The following is a 16,540-nucleotide window of genomic DNA, read 5'->3' on the forward strand; positions in this document are numbered from 1 at the left end:
TACATACATAACATTAACCTCGATTTTATCCTTTAAATAATAGTCATGGTGAATTTGTATTATGATCATAGTTAGACTATAAACATGTTGAGGATAGGATCTATATCTAAGAATGTATTCCTGTGTCCTCCGTGATACTTAACACACTACTTGACAGAAGGTGTATGTTCAGACTTGATCAATAACTATATTATCCATGCATGACATTTACTCTAAATTAATTCAACAAAATTTTATCGAGCACTTACTATGTGCCATCAGTTTTGTAATGTTTTGCTGTTCAGTAAAACTCACAAAAGAGCAAACAATACACACTTTTAATAGTACCAAGTCTGTAAACCCTATCACCTTAATTAACATGATTCTACTGATTATTCCATTGGAAATTAGTATCTAGATGTCAATGCAAAGGAGGTGGTTTGGGGTAGCACTTAGGTTGGAAGCAAATGCGATAAATATTGCAAATAAAAGACATTCTATCCCTTCGATTTGTGTTCTTTCTGTACCCCTCCGTTCATGAAGCTCTCCCTGATTTCCCTGGCCTCCAGGGCTCTCCTGTCACTCTGCCTCTAAAGCTCTGTAATGAAGTGTCTGAGCCAGCGATAATCCCCAGAGGTTCTCAGCCTTCCAAAATCCCCTCTCTGCCTTCCCTCTCAACAATGAAAATTTGAGACCGGTATTTTGGAAAAGCATTTCTGGAAGTCTGCCAGTTCTGCCCTGGACATTAGTGAGACTTGATTTTCATTCCATTCATGTGACCTTACTTCTAAAAAAGAAAAATGTGGTAGATATTTTTAGAGGTGAAGGCATTGGTAGCAAAAACAATAGAAAAAAAGTAAAGTTATTTAACAGAAGTTAGAAGATAACATAGGAGAATTCAATGTGTTTAACACTTGTTCTCTTCTTTGGGGGGCCGTATTATGTGTACGTATGATGAATTGCCCATTGACACTTTTAGATTACTCTGTAGGAAAGAGCCTTTGCCAAAAACAGACTCTTGATAGTTTGCTTTCATTTTGGCTGTCAGTCTCCTATCACATGAATTATACATTTATTCTTTCATCCCTCATTCCTCGTGGCATTGAAAGACAGAAATATCAGCACACAATAGCTGGATTCACATTGATACAACCCGGAAAATACCCCAGAAACAAGTGGGCCTCCCTGTGGCTGCACCACAATGAAAACTCAGGACATTGAGTATATTTCATGATTCAATTTCCACTTCAGCACTGTGCGCGTGATAAGCCTACACCACTCATTCTGGCTAATAAGACCTCATAGATAGGCTGCTGAATGAGGGGCTACTTGATCCACCTTGGGGGAAGTTGTTTTTAAGGTTTTATTTATTTCTTTTTAGACAGAGGGGAAGGGAGGGAGAGAGGGAAACATCAATGTGTGGTTGCCTCTCCTGTGCCCCCTACTGGGGGCCTGGCCCACAACCCAGGCATGTGCCCTGACTGGGAATCAAACTGGTGATTCCTAGGTTTGCAGGCCAGCACTTACAACTCTGAGCCACACCAGTCAGGGCACCTTGGGGGAAGCCTTGTAGTCAGCGCTAGTCAGCCAGTCTTCTATGAACCCCTTAAAGAGCATCTTAAATGCTTGTATTAGAAGTTCAAAAAAGTGATTAAAGACTTGGGGGCAGTAGGTTTCTCTGAAATTTTTACCCAAACAGCCATGGAAATCAACATGGCTGGTGCTTCAAAACATATGTTAAAAGTGAAAGGTCAGTTGACGGTCAAGAGGGAGGGTGACAATTTACCTTATGTCCTCTCAAAACGTTTCAGTCAAAAGTATCTTGCTTTCAAGGTTACCTAGTTTTCTCCCTCTATCAATAGAATCAAAATAATAACTCAGAAGATATCTCTTCCTCCTCAAGGCAGGAAGCTTCTATACTATGCTACTCATACATTCCTTGCAATTGATTAAGATCACCTTAGATGTGGGGAAGCTGTTTCTGATCCCTTTATCACAGTGTAAAGCAAAACATGCCTGGCTGGTTAATAATAGTGGAAGATGGAGTTACAAAGAGGAAAAGTTCACTTGAAAATCCAAACAAAGCCTAAAGTCCTTTGGTCACACCCAAGAGAGTCAGACAAGTGTATTTTACAAATAAAGGAAGGCTCCCTGCTAACATTTTTCTAATCTACCATTAATTACAAGTATAATTCTGAAAATAGCATGCCACATTAGCTGTCTTAATTCAAATACATAGAACAAAACCAAAAAATAAAGAAATAAATGTTTTCCAGGTATAAGTACCACAGCCTAGGTATGCAATTGCCAAAGGCATCTGTAAAAGCAATTTTTCCTATGTACAGGGAACACTAAATGAGTTCACTGTACTTCATAAGTTATTAATATGTATGATTTTACCTTCCCCTTTCATAAATCATTAATCATTCTCTCTAGTGGTTTTTTCCATTTATAATATAATCCATTTTGAACATTGCACAAGTAGTCATTTCTCTAAAGTTTTGCTGGAACAATTAGAGAGAATCGTAGAACATAAGGCCTTCTATGCATACAAAGGATCAGCTGAACGGCCCCTCATTTTACAGATGGGCAATCCAAGACACAGAAATGAAGGTCAGAGCTGAGTCAGAACTGATTCTGCAACAATGCTCTTTCCATGAGAGGCCAAGTGTACCATGATGGTTACAACAAGCACGGTGGTGGTGGAGCCAAGCTGTCAGAGTTTGAATCCTGGCTCTACCACTGACTAGCTCTGTTACTTTGGATAAACTACTTCATCTCTAAACCTCAGTTTCCTCATCTATGGGGACAATAATAGTAGCTGTCTCACAGAGTGATTTTGCAAGTTGCCAATGAAATGCTTAGCAGAATAATAATGTGCTATGTTAATCTCTATAATATATCAACTGTTATTTGTAATCTCACTCCCGTTTAGGCTGTGAGATCTGAAACCAGCATTTTCTACAGGAAATGTTTGCTTGAAAGGAAAGGTTGCTTGAAATCAAACAACAACCATGACAAAATCTTAGTTTTTGTATTCCAAAGACTCTTGTTAGAATGCCTGATATTACTGAGTGTCCATTTTTATAAATATAAATGTATATCACCCAAACATTCATTTAGATGTTGCATTAAAAAAAAACTGTGAGATCTGCCCTGGCTGGCATAGCTCAGTGGGTTGAGGGCGAGACTGGGAACCAAAGAAGTGCTGGTTTTATCCCCAGTCAAGGCACTTGCCTGGGTTTCAAGCCAGGTGCCCAGTAGGGGGTGCTTGAGAGGCAACCACACGATGTTTCTCTCCATCTCTTTCTTCTTCTCTTCCCTCTCTCTAAAAATAAATAAATAAAATCTTTAAAAATGAAAGTGAGATATTTGATCAGATACTACATGTATAAAAATAATAGAAAAATAAAAAATTGATGATACAATTAAAGAATATTAAATGTATAACATTTAATTATTATAATTTCAGAAACATAATTTCTGAATCTTGAACTATTTTGATTGTCAACAGGAGAAATATATTTTATTGACACTTGTTTTTAAGTAAGGAGACTCACCAGCTTACATCTAGCACTTGTTATATCACTCGAAATATATTTCCTTAAAGCACACTTCCCTCTGTGGTTGAAAAGTTCACAAGCGGCCCCTTTCGCTTCTCAAGCCTCACATAAATGGAATCGTTTCAGGTCACTGCTAAGCACTTATAAAGAGTTTGCAATGTGGTTTGTTTTAGTGCTGGGAAATTCTTCTTGGTGTTACCCTGACCTCAAGTGGTCTATTTCCTAATGCTTTTAACAGCAAAAAAATATTACATTATATTCAAACCTTTCTTCAAAATTTATATAGTGTCTAAATTAGATGAAAAACACCATCAAGTTTAAATAACCAAAGATTTTCCTTAAAGTCTGAAACAGAATTGTTAGAAAGACCAATTTGCTCCAGGGTTCATTGTACTCCTTTTTGTTGTTGTTCTCTTCCTCCTCACCTCTCTCCTCAAAGCCAAGACCTGTATGTTCTCATTGTCCTGGACCTCACATTTTGTGCTTCTTTCTTATTTTGGTAGTTTCACTTAATCTATAGCTTTATTTTCCTATAATGAAACCTATATACCTATTCTTTCAAGACCCTGGCCAAAATAGATATATTTTCTCAACCTCAGTTTTTTCTATGGTAAAGGCAATAAGAGTACCTACATTGATGTTGGCTGCTGTGCCCCAGTGGATTGAGCACCAATCTGTGAAACAAAAGGTTGCTGTTCGGATTCCCAGTCAGGGGACATACCTGGGTTCCAGGCCATGTCCCCAGTAGGGGGCACTCAGGAGGCAGCTAATCAATTTTGCTCTTACACATTGATCTTTCTCTCCCTCTCTTTCTCTCCCTCCCCTTTCTCTAAAAGTAAAAAATAAAAATAAAGAATATCTACATTGTCATTCTGGGATCTGTACAAACTGGGGCATTACGATAGCATGATGCTTAAGAATCCAAATTTCAGGTCAGTCAGGGACCATGTCAAAGCCCATCTTGGCTACAGGCTGTATGTCTCAAGTATGTGGCTTGAGTTTTTATCATCTATGAAATGGGCATAAACAGTGAGCTTAACCTCAAGGAGTGGTTGAAAGAATTAATTGAAATACTATGAAGTAGAAAACAGAATTGTGCATAGCACCCTGCATGCTTAAAAATATTCACTATTGTCATAATGGTGTAAAGTAACTGGCAAGGTACTTGGTGTACGTGGTTGAATAAGTGAAAATTATTATTGTTAAATATTAGAGCTATGGCATTGAACAAAAATAAGAACAGTCATACTCACTTCTAGGTTAATAGGTGATGGGCCACCTTTCAGATGCAACATGGCAGATATTAACCCTGTGGTGACACTCAGCCTCACTCACATAGTGGAAATGAGTGTGACGTGGAAGGCAGACCCGCGGTCCCAGGGCCCGTTTGCTGCCGCTCACAGGTGGCCGGCCGTGCACTCTGATCGCACACCCGGCCTGCCCTGGCTGCTGCCTATGGGGACTTCAACCATATCGCATGTGCTTTTTATTAGTGAGAAATGTATTTTACCTTTGAAGTTTTTGTTTTAAAATTCAAGAATACTAAATAATCGGCAATCCACAAATTATATATAACTGGTCTAGGATTTTACATTGCTCTTTCTCCTTATGGGCTTACCAATTTCTGTGTCAAACACAAACTTTATTTTATACACACTAAATCCAAAAGACATTTATTTTGGAAACTTTTTGACACAATAGCTCAAAACAGATGAACATGACCCAATAAAGTGAGGTCTATTATATAAATTATGTAATCGCATCTCTGAGTCAGGCATTCCAAAGAACCTGTATTTAACAATAAAAATCTGGTTGATATACTTACCCTGAGGAGGGCATCAAAACCTACATTAGTATTCCCCAAATTAGATGTTAACTAACAAGACTGTTTTGGGGACTAATAAGACTAAAAACCACCCTTATATAAAATATTACATCCTAGGGTTTCAGTATGTAGATTAACATGTTAAAAGTTATGAAAATTGATACAGAATAGAAATATGTTTATTCTTGTTTTACATAACTGATAAATAAAGTTAAAATACGTTTTCATTTAAAAAGAATACCTATAATTGGGGATAAATATTGATGGAAGGAGACTTGACTTTAGGTGGTGAACAAAATACAATACACAGATGATGTATCATGAATTGTACAATTGAAACCCATAATTTTACTAACCAATGTTAATTACACCAAGAAATTAAAAAGCTAATAAATAAAAATTGAAATATATTAGTGTGCCTTTACACATGTTGGGGATAAAATATTATTTAAAGATTTTTATTTATTTATTTTTTAGAGAGGGGTAGGGAGGGATAAAGAGAGAGAAAGAAACATCAATGTGTGGTTGCCTCTCATGTGGTCCCCACTGGGGACCTGGCCTGCAACCCAGGCCTGTGCCCTGACTGGGAATCTAACCTGCAGTGCTTTGGTTCACAGCACGTGCTCAATCCACTGAGCTATGCCATCCAGGGCTATTATTTTAAAAAAACTAATATAGAAAAACAATATTTTTCCCTTAGATTGGGTAAATGAGCAATATTTGGCATTTCAGCTATCACTCCCAGAATTCGAATGGAAAGGAAGGCCAAACTCCTGCTGCAATCTAGGCAAGTTACAAACTTAGCATTTTAGCACTGGATTTGGTATAACTTTGTCCTTATGGTTAGAAGAACTGAGGCTGGCCAGGAATTACTTGAAGATAATTCATATAGTTTCACAAAATTCTAAATCAAAAACTTTAAAGTTAAAAATGCAAAAAACGATTCCTACTAACTACACCAAAATTAGGTATAAAATATATTTAGTAATACACCTAATAGCAACCTGCAATGGCAAAGTATTAAAATTAAAAGTGTTGAGTCCATTCATTTAAAAACACTCAATGAACATTTGTTAAGCACCAAGCATTGGATGTCTACATGCTGGAAACATGTTGCTGGCAAAGATGCAATCTCTGTCCTTAGGGCTAGTGGCAGAGATGGATGTATTACATCAATAACAGATAAGAAGTAAATACTGTGATAGGGTGAACACAGGATGCTATGGGGACAGAACAGAGGGGCACTTAGCCCAATCTTAGGATCTGGTCTTTCAGAGATAAAATAGAGGATGCCCGGTTACATTTGAATTTCTGGTAAACAATGAATAATTCCTCGATATAAGTATGTTCCATGCAATATTTATAACTAGGTATTCTGTACTTTTATTTGCTAAATTTGGCAACTCTACTAGGACATGATGTTTAAATTTCAATCTGAAAGAAGAACTCAAATGGAGAAACAGACAAGATTAACAGAGACAGATGGACCCACATCTACAAAGATGCAGATTCATCTTGGGCCCAGTGCCTGTGGGAAGTACAAGCAGGTTAGTGTGGCACAGTTAGAAATTTGGATGAAGGGGGAAGTTGTAAACATATTTTGGAGTGTCTGCTTTTTTCAGAGGTGATGGGGAGCCATGAGATGGTTTTAAGTTTAGTGTTATCAGATTTGTGCTTTAGAAGTAACAACCTGGATTAGGGCCAGACTGGATTAAAGAAACCCATTAAGAAAGTGCTCTTAGTAAACTTAATGAAAGATGATGATCCTTAAATTAATATGGTGGCAATGAGGATAAAGAGATATTAATGACTCCAGTTCCTAGTCCAGCACTCCATCCACTGAGCTCCATCAGCCAGGGCAAATGACTTCAGAATATATTTAGAAAGTAGTGTAATGGTTGCAGGTTCATTTCTTGAAGCCTAATTGCTCTGCCACTTAGAAGCTGTGTGCGGTAATGCACCATAAGGGTTAAGAATAAATATGTACAGTCTATTTATATAACTAGAGTCTTCTCTCAGCTGAGGCTTTCACTATTAACATGGGCCTAATAATAGCATAGGATTATTGTAGTATTATGTATAAAATGCTTGGCTGGGATGGGAGAAATTGACCAAAAAAACTGTACTTGAAAAATAACTGAATAAATTTTAAAAAAATTAAAAAAAATAAAGTGCTTGGCAAAGAGGAGTAAAGAATGACACTCAGGTTCATATTGGGGTAGTTAAAAAACAAAGTATGAAAATCAGATGTAGCCCAGAAATAGACTCACACAAATATAGTAAACTGGTCTTTAACAAAGGAGCAAAGGTGATTCAAGGGAGGAAAAAAGATCATCTCTTCAACAAATGGTGCCAGAACAAGCGAACATCAACATGCAAAAAATAATGAATCTACACACAAACTGTACATTTTGTATACAAATTTACTCAAGATGGACCAAAGACCTAAAGGTAAAAGACAAAATTATAAAACCAGGAAAAAACCTAGATGATCTTGGGTTAAGCAATGAGATTTTAAATAAAACAGGAAAAGCATAGTTCATGAAGAAAAAAATTGATTACTTAGGTAACATTACAGTTAAAAACTCTTGCTCTGTGAAAGAGAATGAAAAGACAAACCATAAAATTGGGGGATCTTCATAAAACACATATCTGATAGAGGACTTATATCTGAGAAATACAATGAACTCTTAAAACTCAACAGTAAGAAAATCAACCCAATTTAAAAAATGGGCAGACAAAGGCCTCACCAAAGAAGATATACAGATGTCAAATAAGTATATGAAAAGATGTTTAAGATCATGGCATCAGTGAACTGAAAATTAAAATAACAATGAGATACCACTACGTGCCTATTATAATGGCCAAAATCAGAATGTTTTGACAAAGTGGAAGAATAGAAATTCTCACTCATTGCTAGTGGGAATGAAAAGTAGCACAGTCATTTTGAAAGATAGTTTAAGAATTTCTTATAAAATTAAATATACTTTTTACCATATAGTCCAGAAAACAGGCTCCTTGGTATTTACCCAAATGGATTGACTACTTATGTCCACACAAAAAACTCCACATGAATGCTTATAGCAGCTTTATTCATAATTTCTAAAACTCAGAAGCAACTGAAATGCCCTTTAATAGGTAAATGGAGATCCTTCTAGCTAAGATGGAGGCATAGATAGATACACTTGGCCTCCTCGCACAACCAGAAGAAGGACAACAACCAATTTAAGAACAAGAAACAGCCAGAACTGCTAGAAAGTCAAACTGTAGGAAAGTCCTACAACCAAGGAGTTAAAGAAGAAACATTCATCCAGACCAGAGGAGGGGCAAAGATTGGCAGCCAGGGCATAAAGGATGCATGACAATGCAGTGGTAGAAGACCAGGCGGGTGAAATGGCAGAGTGGGTGGTCCCACATTTGCATGCAGATAAGCCAAGAGAAACAACATTAGCAAGACAGACTGTGCAACCCAGGGTTCCAGTGAGGGAAAATAAAACCTCATACTTATGAATGAAAACACCTGTGGGGTTTGCAGAAAAAACTCCCAGTCTCACAGGAGAGTCCATTGGAGACACCCATAGGGTTCTAGAACTTACACAAACCTACCCACCCAGTAATCAGCACAAGAAGGGCCCAATTTGCTTGTGGAAGGTGGGGGAAGTGACTGAAAGTGGGTGAGAGCCAAGCAAGAGCCATTGTTACCTCTCTGACCCCTTCCCCACAGACAGAGCCACAATGCAGCAACATGAGTTGTCCTGCTCCAATGAATACCTAGGGCTCTACCCCCTACAATGTAACAGGTATACCAAGACAAGAAAATATGGCCCAAATGAAAGAACAGATCAAAACTCCAGAAAAAGAAATAAGCAACCAGAAGATAGCTAACCTATCAGATGCAGAGTTCAAAACACTGGTAATCAGGATGCTCCCAAAAATGATTGAGCAAAGACAAAAAAATAAAGAAAGAAGTGAAGCTATACAAAGCAAAATAAAGGAAAATATACAGGGAACCAACGGTGAAGGGAAGGAAACCAGAACTCAAATCAATGATCTGGAACAGAAGGAAAAAGTAAACATCCAACCAGAACAGTATGAAGAAACGAGAATTAAAAAAAAAAAGGAGGAGAGGCTTCAGCACTTCTGAGATAACTTTAAACATTCCCACATCTGAATTATGGGGGTGTGAGGAGATTAGAAACGGCAAAAAATTGAAAACTTATTTGAAAAAATAATGAAGGAAAACTTCCTCAGTCTGGTAAAGGAAATAGACATGTAAGTCCAGGAAGCTCAGAGAATCCCAAAGTAGTTGGACCCAAGGAGGAACATGTCAAGACACATCATAATTACATTATCCAAGATTAAAGAGAAGCAGAGAATCTTAAAAGCAACAAGAGAAAAGGAGACAGTTACCTATAAAGGAGTTCCCATAAGGCTATCAGCTGATTTATCAAAAACAACCTTGCAGGCAACAAGGGTCTGGAAAGAAGTATTTAAAGTCATGAAAGGCAAGGATCTACACTGAAGATTACTCTGACTAGTAAAGCTATCATTTAGAATGGAAGAGCAAATAAAGTGCTTCCCAGTTAAGGTCATGTTCAAGGAGCTCATCATCACCAAGCCCTCATTATATGAAATGTTCCAGGGACTTACCTAAGAAAAAGAAGATAAAAAATATGAACAGTAAAGTGACAACAAACTCACAACTATCAACAACTGAGCCTTAAAAAAATGAACAAAGTAAACAACTAGAAAAGGAGCAGAATTACAGAAATGGAAATCACATGGAGGATTATCATCTGGGAGGGGGAAGAGAGAGAATGGGGGACGAGGTGCAGGGAATAAGCAGCAATATTGGTAGGCACAAAATAGACAAGGGGAGGTTAAGAATAATAGAGAAAATGGAGAAGCCAAAGTACTTATATGTACAACCCATGGACATGAACTAAGGGAGGGGAATGCTAGAGGAAGGGGGGAGCAGTGTGGAGGGGGATAAAGAGGAGAAAAAAATGGAATAACTAAGAGCATAATGAATAAAATATACTTAAATAGGTAAATTGATAAAGTATTGTACATCCATCCATACAATGAAGTATTATTCAAATGAACCCTCAAACCACAAAAAGAAATGGAAGAAACTCAGATTCACATTGCTAAGTAAAAGGAGCCAATGTGAAAAAGCTACATATTACATAATTCCTCAAATGATGCTCTAGAAAAGTCAAAACCATGGAGATGGTAAATAAATCAGTGATTGCCAAGGTCAGGTGGAGGGAGAAATGTATAGGCAGAGAACAAAGGACCTCATAAGGGCTCCTTTAAAGGAGCAAAACTATTTAGAGCAGCAAAACTATTTAGTATACTACTGTAATAATGGATACATTTGTCAAAACTCACAGAACATATAACACAAAGAGTGAACCCTAACATACACTTTGGATTTTAGTTAATAATTTATTTAAATTGGCTCATCCATTATAATGTGTGTACCTTACTAATGCAAGAAGCTGATAATAGGAGAGGCTATAGTCTAAAACTGCTCTAAAAATAAGTTTTTATATAATATATAATATCTCATATATGTATTTAAACCAGAAGTGGGTTAGAAATGGTTAGTTTGAGCTTCCTCTGTCTGTTATCTCTGGAGCACACCAGTAAATTATCTCCTAAGAAGAAAGATCTGGGGTTTGGTCAAGGGCATAGTTTACTGCAATAAAAAACATCTGCAAAAAAATTGTAGAGAAAAATGAAGGGGATAGAGTTGAACACCCAGGCATAGGGAAAGAGTAGACTAGGGGAAAGAAGGAGAAGGAAGAGGAGGACTAGATGAGTGAGGTGCCATAGAAGTCAGCATGGAAGGCTCCTCAAACCAGAGAATGTAGTCAGAGTCAGAAGTGCCAGTGATTTTTTCAGGCTGTGATAACAAAGTACCAAGAATGGGGTGGCTTAAAACAACTGGAATCTGTTGAGTCTGAAATCAAGGTGATGATATGTATTGAAGTTCCGGAAGCTCAATGGAGAATCTACCTTACCTCTCTCCTAGATTTTGACGGTTGACAGTGATCTTCAGCATTCACTGGCCTGTTAGATGCACCACTCAAATCTACACCTTCATCATCACATAATATTCTCTGTCTGTCTATCTGCATTTAAATTTATCTCCTTTGGTGAGGACAGCAGTCATTGGATTAGGATCCACCCTAACCCAGGATGATGTTAACTTGTTATATCTATAAAGACCTCGAGGGCTTGAACGTTTAGGGGACACCATTCAACCCACACAGAACTGATCACCAGAACTAAAAAGTGACTATTGATTTTAGGCTGGTAATCTTGAAAAAAAGTAATTTCTGTGGATTGGTAGAACTCAAAATTGAATGTTAGAGATTTGAATAGTGAGCAGCAAATAAAAAAGTGGAGCTATTGAGTGCAGATGTATCTTCATAGGAAGTTTGGGGGGAAATTGAGTTGAAGTGAAGGAGCTACTTCAAAAAAAGCGAAGATTTTTTTCTACTGTTATTATTATTTCTTTAAATAAACGAGGTTAGGTAAATGGAAGAACAGAGAAGTTGAAGCATGTAGATGCCCTAAAACTCTAAGAAGATGTGAAGCGATGCAATAGAGAGCAATGCTTAGAATTAAAAAGGATCTCTCATCCCCTAAAATAAACCAGAAGAATAAAAAACACTGATGAATATATATTTAGGGATGTAGTGGCAGGAAGTTGATGAAGGTCTTTTAAGATGATTTTCTTCTTTGTGGAAAAGGTTCAGTGAGGTGGGCGTGCATCAAAGTAACAGATTTGAAGAGTGAACAGTGGAAAATAGGAAGGTAAGAATGACTGTTCTCAGACCTGTGGGGAGTCCCTTTGGGAACAAAGATCCACATTTTTAGTGCAGTTAATAGGTATTCATTAGGTGGAGCTAATCTGCAAATACTCCTGAAGTTTTTAAGATGGTGTTGACTAGCCCAAGGGGAGGCAGGCAGGTGTAGTAAAAGAAAACAGTAGGCTTTCGAAGGTATTGGGAAAAGAGTGGTTTAAAAAAAATGGGCCATGAGGATAATAAAATAGATATGGAAGAGAGCGTCAAGAGAAAACGTGCTTAGGTAGAGGGACTGGAGGAGTAAATGGGGTTAGATAATAGGCAGGTTGAAGAAACTAAGTTAAAAAATGTTAATGGTGTAGGATAATGTCAGGGAGTTGTTATTTTAGATTTTCAAGATGGCACAATTCTAAGTGATCTAAAGCTCTGGATGTTGCCAAAAATATAGATGCCTGCAGTAAGGGAGAGTTACTGGAGTTGATGCGGTAAGATGTAAACTAATTATAATCTGCTTATTTTTTTAATAATTTTATTTAGTTATTTTTCAAGTACAGTTTTTTGTCTATTTCTCCCATCGCAGTTTATTAAAGTTTTAAAGTATTTTCTACCTCAGCCAGAATGTAAAATATAATTGAATGATATTAAGAATGTATTTGTTTTAAAAATATGCAGCATCCTGCCCTGGCTGGTGTGGGTCAGTGGACTTAGTGCCTGCTGGCGAATCAAAAGGTCACTGGTTTGACTCCCAGTCAAGGCACATACCTGGGTTGTGGGCCAGGTCTCCAGTAGAGGGCACACAAGAGGCAACCACACATTGATGTTTCTCTCCCTCTCTTTCTCCCTCCCTTCCCTTCTCTCTAAATATAAATAAATAAATCTTTTCAAGTATATGCAGCATCCTGACTCTAAGCAAAGTTGTGAATTGGTGAATTTTATGAATGACACCCTCTCTTCTCATGTTTCTGACCACTGTTAGCTTGCCCTGTTTTTCCCCACATTCCTCCCTCTGCAGACCCCTTTGCTTTTCTCAATATTAGCCCTATGCTCCCAGAATTTGCCCGATTTTCTGACTGGAATCTATACATTTGAATGCCTTAGTTTTTCAAGTCAGCTCCTTAAAAGTTGTTGAATAGCTGTGTCTTGAATGAGTGATGTGTGTTAGTGAACTGAAAGGCAGCAAAGCAACAGGAACACAGATCAGATCAAATATCTGGCCCAAATCATGGTCCTACAGCTTCCTATCTCTGTGATGTTAGGGAATCTTAACCTCTCAGAGCTTCAGTTTTCTTAGCTAAAAAGGAAAATAAGAGGATCTACTGACCTGTCACATAGTAAGTACTGCTTAGCAAAGAAAATTAGTGTTAGTAAATTTATGTTCTTCCCTCACAGGACTATTGGGACTGCTAGAGACAATATTTATGAGGGGTAACTCTAATGGAGGGTGTTTCACACCAGTCGGCAGAGTTGATGATCCTGTCTTCCCCCAAGTCTCCTTGGTGTAGACTTCTCTTACACCTGTGCAGTGCCATCTACTGGTAAAAATAAAAATAGTAGTAAGTGGATTTAATATTTCCCTCAGTACTAATTTTTTTAAGTGATCAATAAAAACTGCACTAAGATCTGAGATATTTTGCTAGTCTTTTATCTTTCCCCTTACCTAGCTTTTGTTTGTTTTTCTAAAGGTAGATTTGCCAAGTAAAGAATAAAATAAGTAAAATATATGTATAAACATTTTAGAAGAAGGGATGCCTTTCCGTGACACAAGTAGCTTGAAGTGACTAAGTTACTTCCAGGGTAAAACAACAACTTTCCATCTATATCTCAGTGTGGGGATTGCTGAGTGATTTGCAAACTCAGTGAGAAAGACAAATTAAAGAGTAAGACAGAGGTCTTGCAGGTCCATGGTAGATGAGCAGCTTCCAGGTGGTTTATCAGCTGGGTTCACTCAAGATTGTGTCATCCGCTTTAATAGCATCGACTGAACTCATGTGTACTCCAGGGGGGAGTAAGGAAGCTGCTTTCTTTTGCTGTTATCCCAGGGATTGGTAGCTGCTCTTTCCCTAAATGTCACCTTAAACTCTAGTCTTGAAGAATGGGTTTTCGCTACAAGGTGTCTCCAGGAAAGGGGAAGAGTAGATAAAAGGAGAATAAGGATAGATAAGAAGTGAGGGAAAGAAACTATTGAAGAGAGATCATGCTTTGGGAGATGAATAGATTAAAGGAGCTCATACTGTGAGTTGAGGAGAGAGATGCAAAGTGCAATCAATCTTTTTCTCAGGTATCATGATTGTCCTCAAATTGAGTTTCTTACCTTTTTATGATACTCTAATGCTGATCTCTGGTTTTACTTTATATGCTGCCACCAAACTGGCTTTATGGATCTCTTTAGTAACTTCTGATCAATTTGACTTATTATCATTGATAATTGACAAATGACAGCTAAGGATAAATCCATATAAATTTTTTAAGTGTCCATAGAATTTTCTCTGCATAGAAAGGCTTAAATTAGAGATGATTTCTTATCCCACGTTTGGAATTCTTTTCAGGTGATCAGTTGCAACATAGCTGGGAGCACATTAAAAAAATAGAAAGAAAGAAAGAAAAGCTTCTGTTAGAGGACTAGGATAAAGACAATTTGCCTCCAAAGGGGTTTGTTTGTTAATTGCTTTGGTCCACTTTACAAGGTCAAATCCATTCGCCTAATGACGAATCTCATCTGTTCTGGCAGAGAAAGAAATGTTTTCTTTCACTTCTATGTGTGGCAAGAGCTCATTCATCTCAGTAAGTTCTGAAGAGAAATCTAGCTACATCAGAGAGAGGAGTATTCAAAGGGCAACTGATGGCCAGGAAGATATATGGAATTCACTTTCCTGAGACAGACATTCAAATGGTAACAAGTGATAGAAAACAGCTCTATATTTCAGCATGATGTGTGTTCGCTCCTGATGATTAAACCCCCTGTGAGCCATCTGTGTTTAATGGGTTAGAACTACTTTGTAGCTGCAGTTTTTTCCTTCTACTGCTCTCTTATTTATTTGAGAGGAGACCGAACTCCACTCTTTAAAAGTTAAGCATGTAAGAAACCCTGCCAAGAGAATCAGAAAGAAAAGGCAAATTTATAGCCTAGTGTTGTTTTAAGCATTTAGTAGTATAAATAAAAAGTGTAGATAAATGTGTACAAGTAGACGCATAAGTGACCCTCTGTTTATCTCAGTTACATTATTTGCCTAAATTCCAGAGCAGAATTAACCCAATTAGTTTATATAATGGCTAATGCTGTCCCTCAGCTGAGCTATTAGGGATGTGCGTGCATAACTGCTGCTAGACAGGGGATGGTGTTATTTTACTTCCAAGCAAAGCTTGTAAGGGGACTGGGGTGTGTATCCAATGATTCTCAAAGATAAAAAAAATCAGGATCTAGTGTGGAAATCATTGTACCTCAAAGCAATGTACACTACTGGTGTTATTAATGCAATTAAATTCAACTTCTGGTTTCAAATGCCAGTGATGATAATGGTTTTCCATATGTGGCACCATCTTACCCAAGACATGTCACATTTTACTAACATCTCATTATTTTTCTCCGACTTAGGAAAGTCAGCAGCCATAAGCACTCAATAAATATTTGCTGAATTGAATTGAACTCTGAGAACCAAGAGGTGAGGTGGCACTGATCACCAGTGACACATCTGGGACCCGAATCTTGTTTCTGTGCTGCCAAATAGTTAGTGATCTCAGCCAAAGCCAATAGACCTTTGGCTTATATGTAGACCTTTAAATTTAAGAAAATTTCACACAGCTACCAATGTTCATCTGAGACATATAATTACATTGGCCAAGCAACTTCTCTCTTGACATTTATTTCCACTCTTAATACCTTGACTAATTTCAGAGGTTTCCTTCTTCATAAAATCTAGCTATATACCACTCTTAAATTTGTTTCTAAGGTATTCCCTAAAAAATTTTCTCCTGCCTTTTTTTCCCCTTTGAACCAGAAAACAGATCTACAAGGGGAGGCTTCTTAGGACTTAAAAACATCAATCAATTTCACAGCTGGAAATAGAAGGATCCAGATAAGACAGAGCAATTCCTCCATTGAACTCAGGCTTATAAACTTTAAGAAAGAATTTTTGCGTAAAGTGAGACAAACTTTGGCCTCACTGAGGCTGACAAAGAGTTAAGTTAAAGGCACAAAAACAACACCCAGCTGCTGCTGCTGCGTTTTCTCTTCCTTTCATGGAGTAGGGAGTATTTTTCCTGTAGTGACCTCAGAATCTTCTGTCTTTTTCTTGGTCAGAGATCAAGGGGTATACCAGGGTGAAACCTTCTTCTTATTGAACTTTTCTATCAGC

Source organism: Artibeus jamaicensis, unplaced genomic scaffold (genome assembly GCF_021234435.1).
Source record: "Artibeus jamaicensis isolate MK-2021 breed Jamaican fruit bat unplaced genomic scaffold, CSHL_Jam_final scaffold_584, whole genome shotgun sequence".
NCBI lineage: Eukaryota > Metazoa > Chordata > Mammalia > Chiroptera > Phyllostomidae > Artibeus > Artibeus jamaicensis.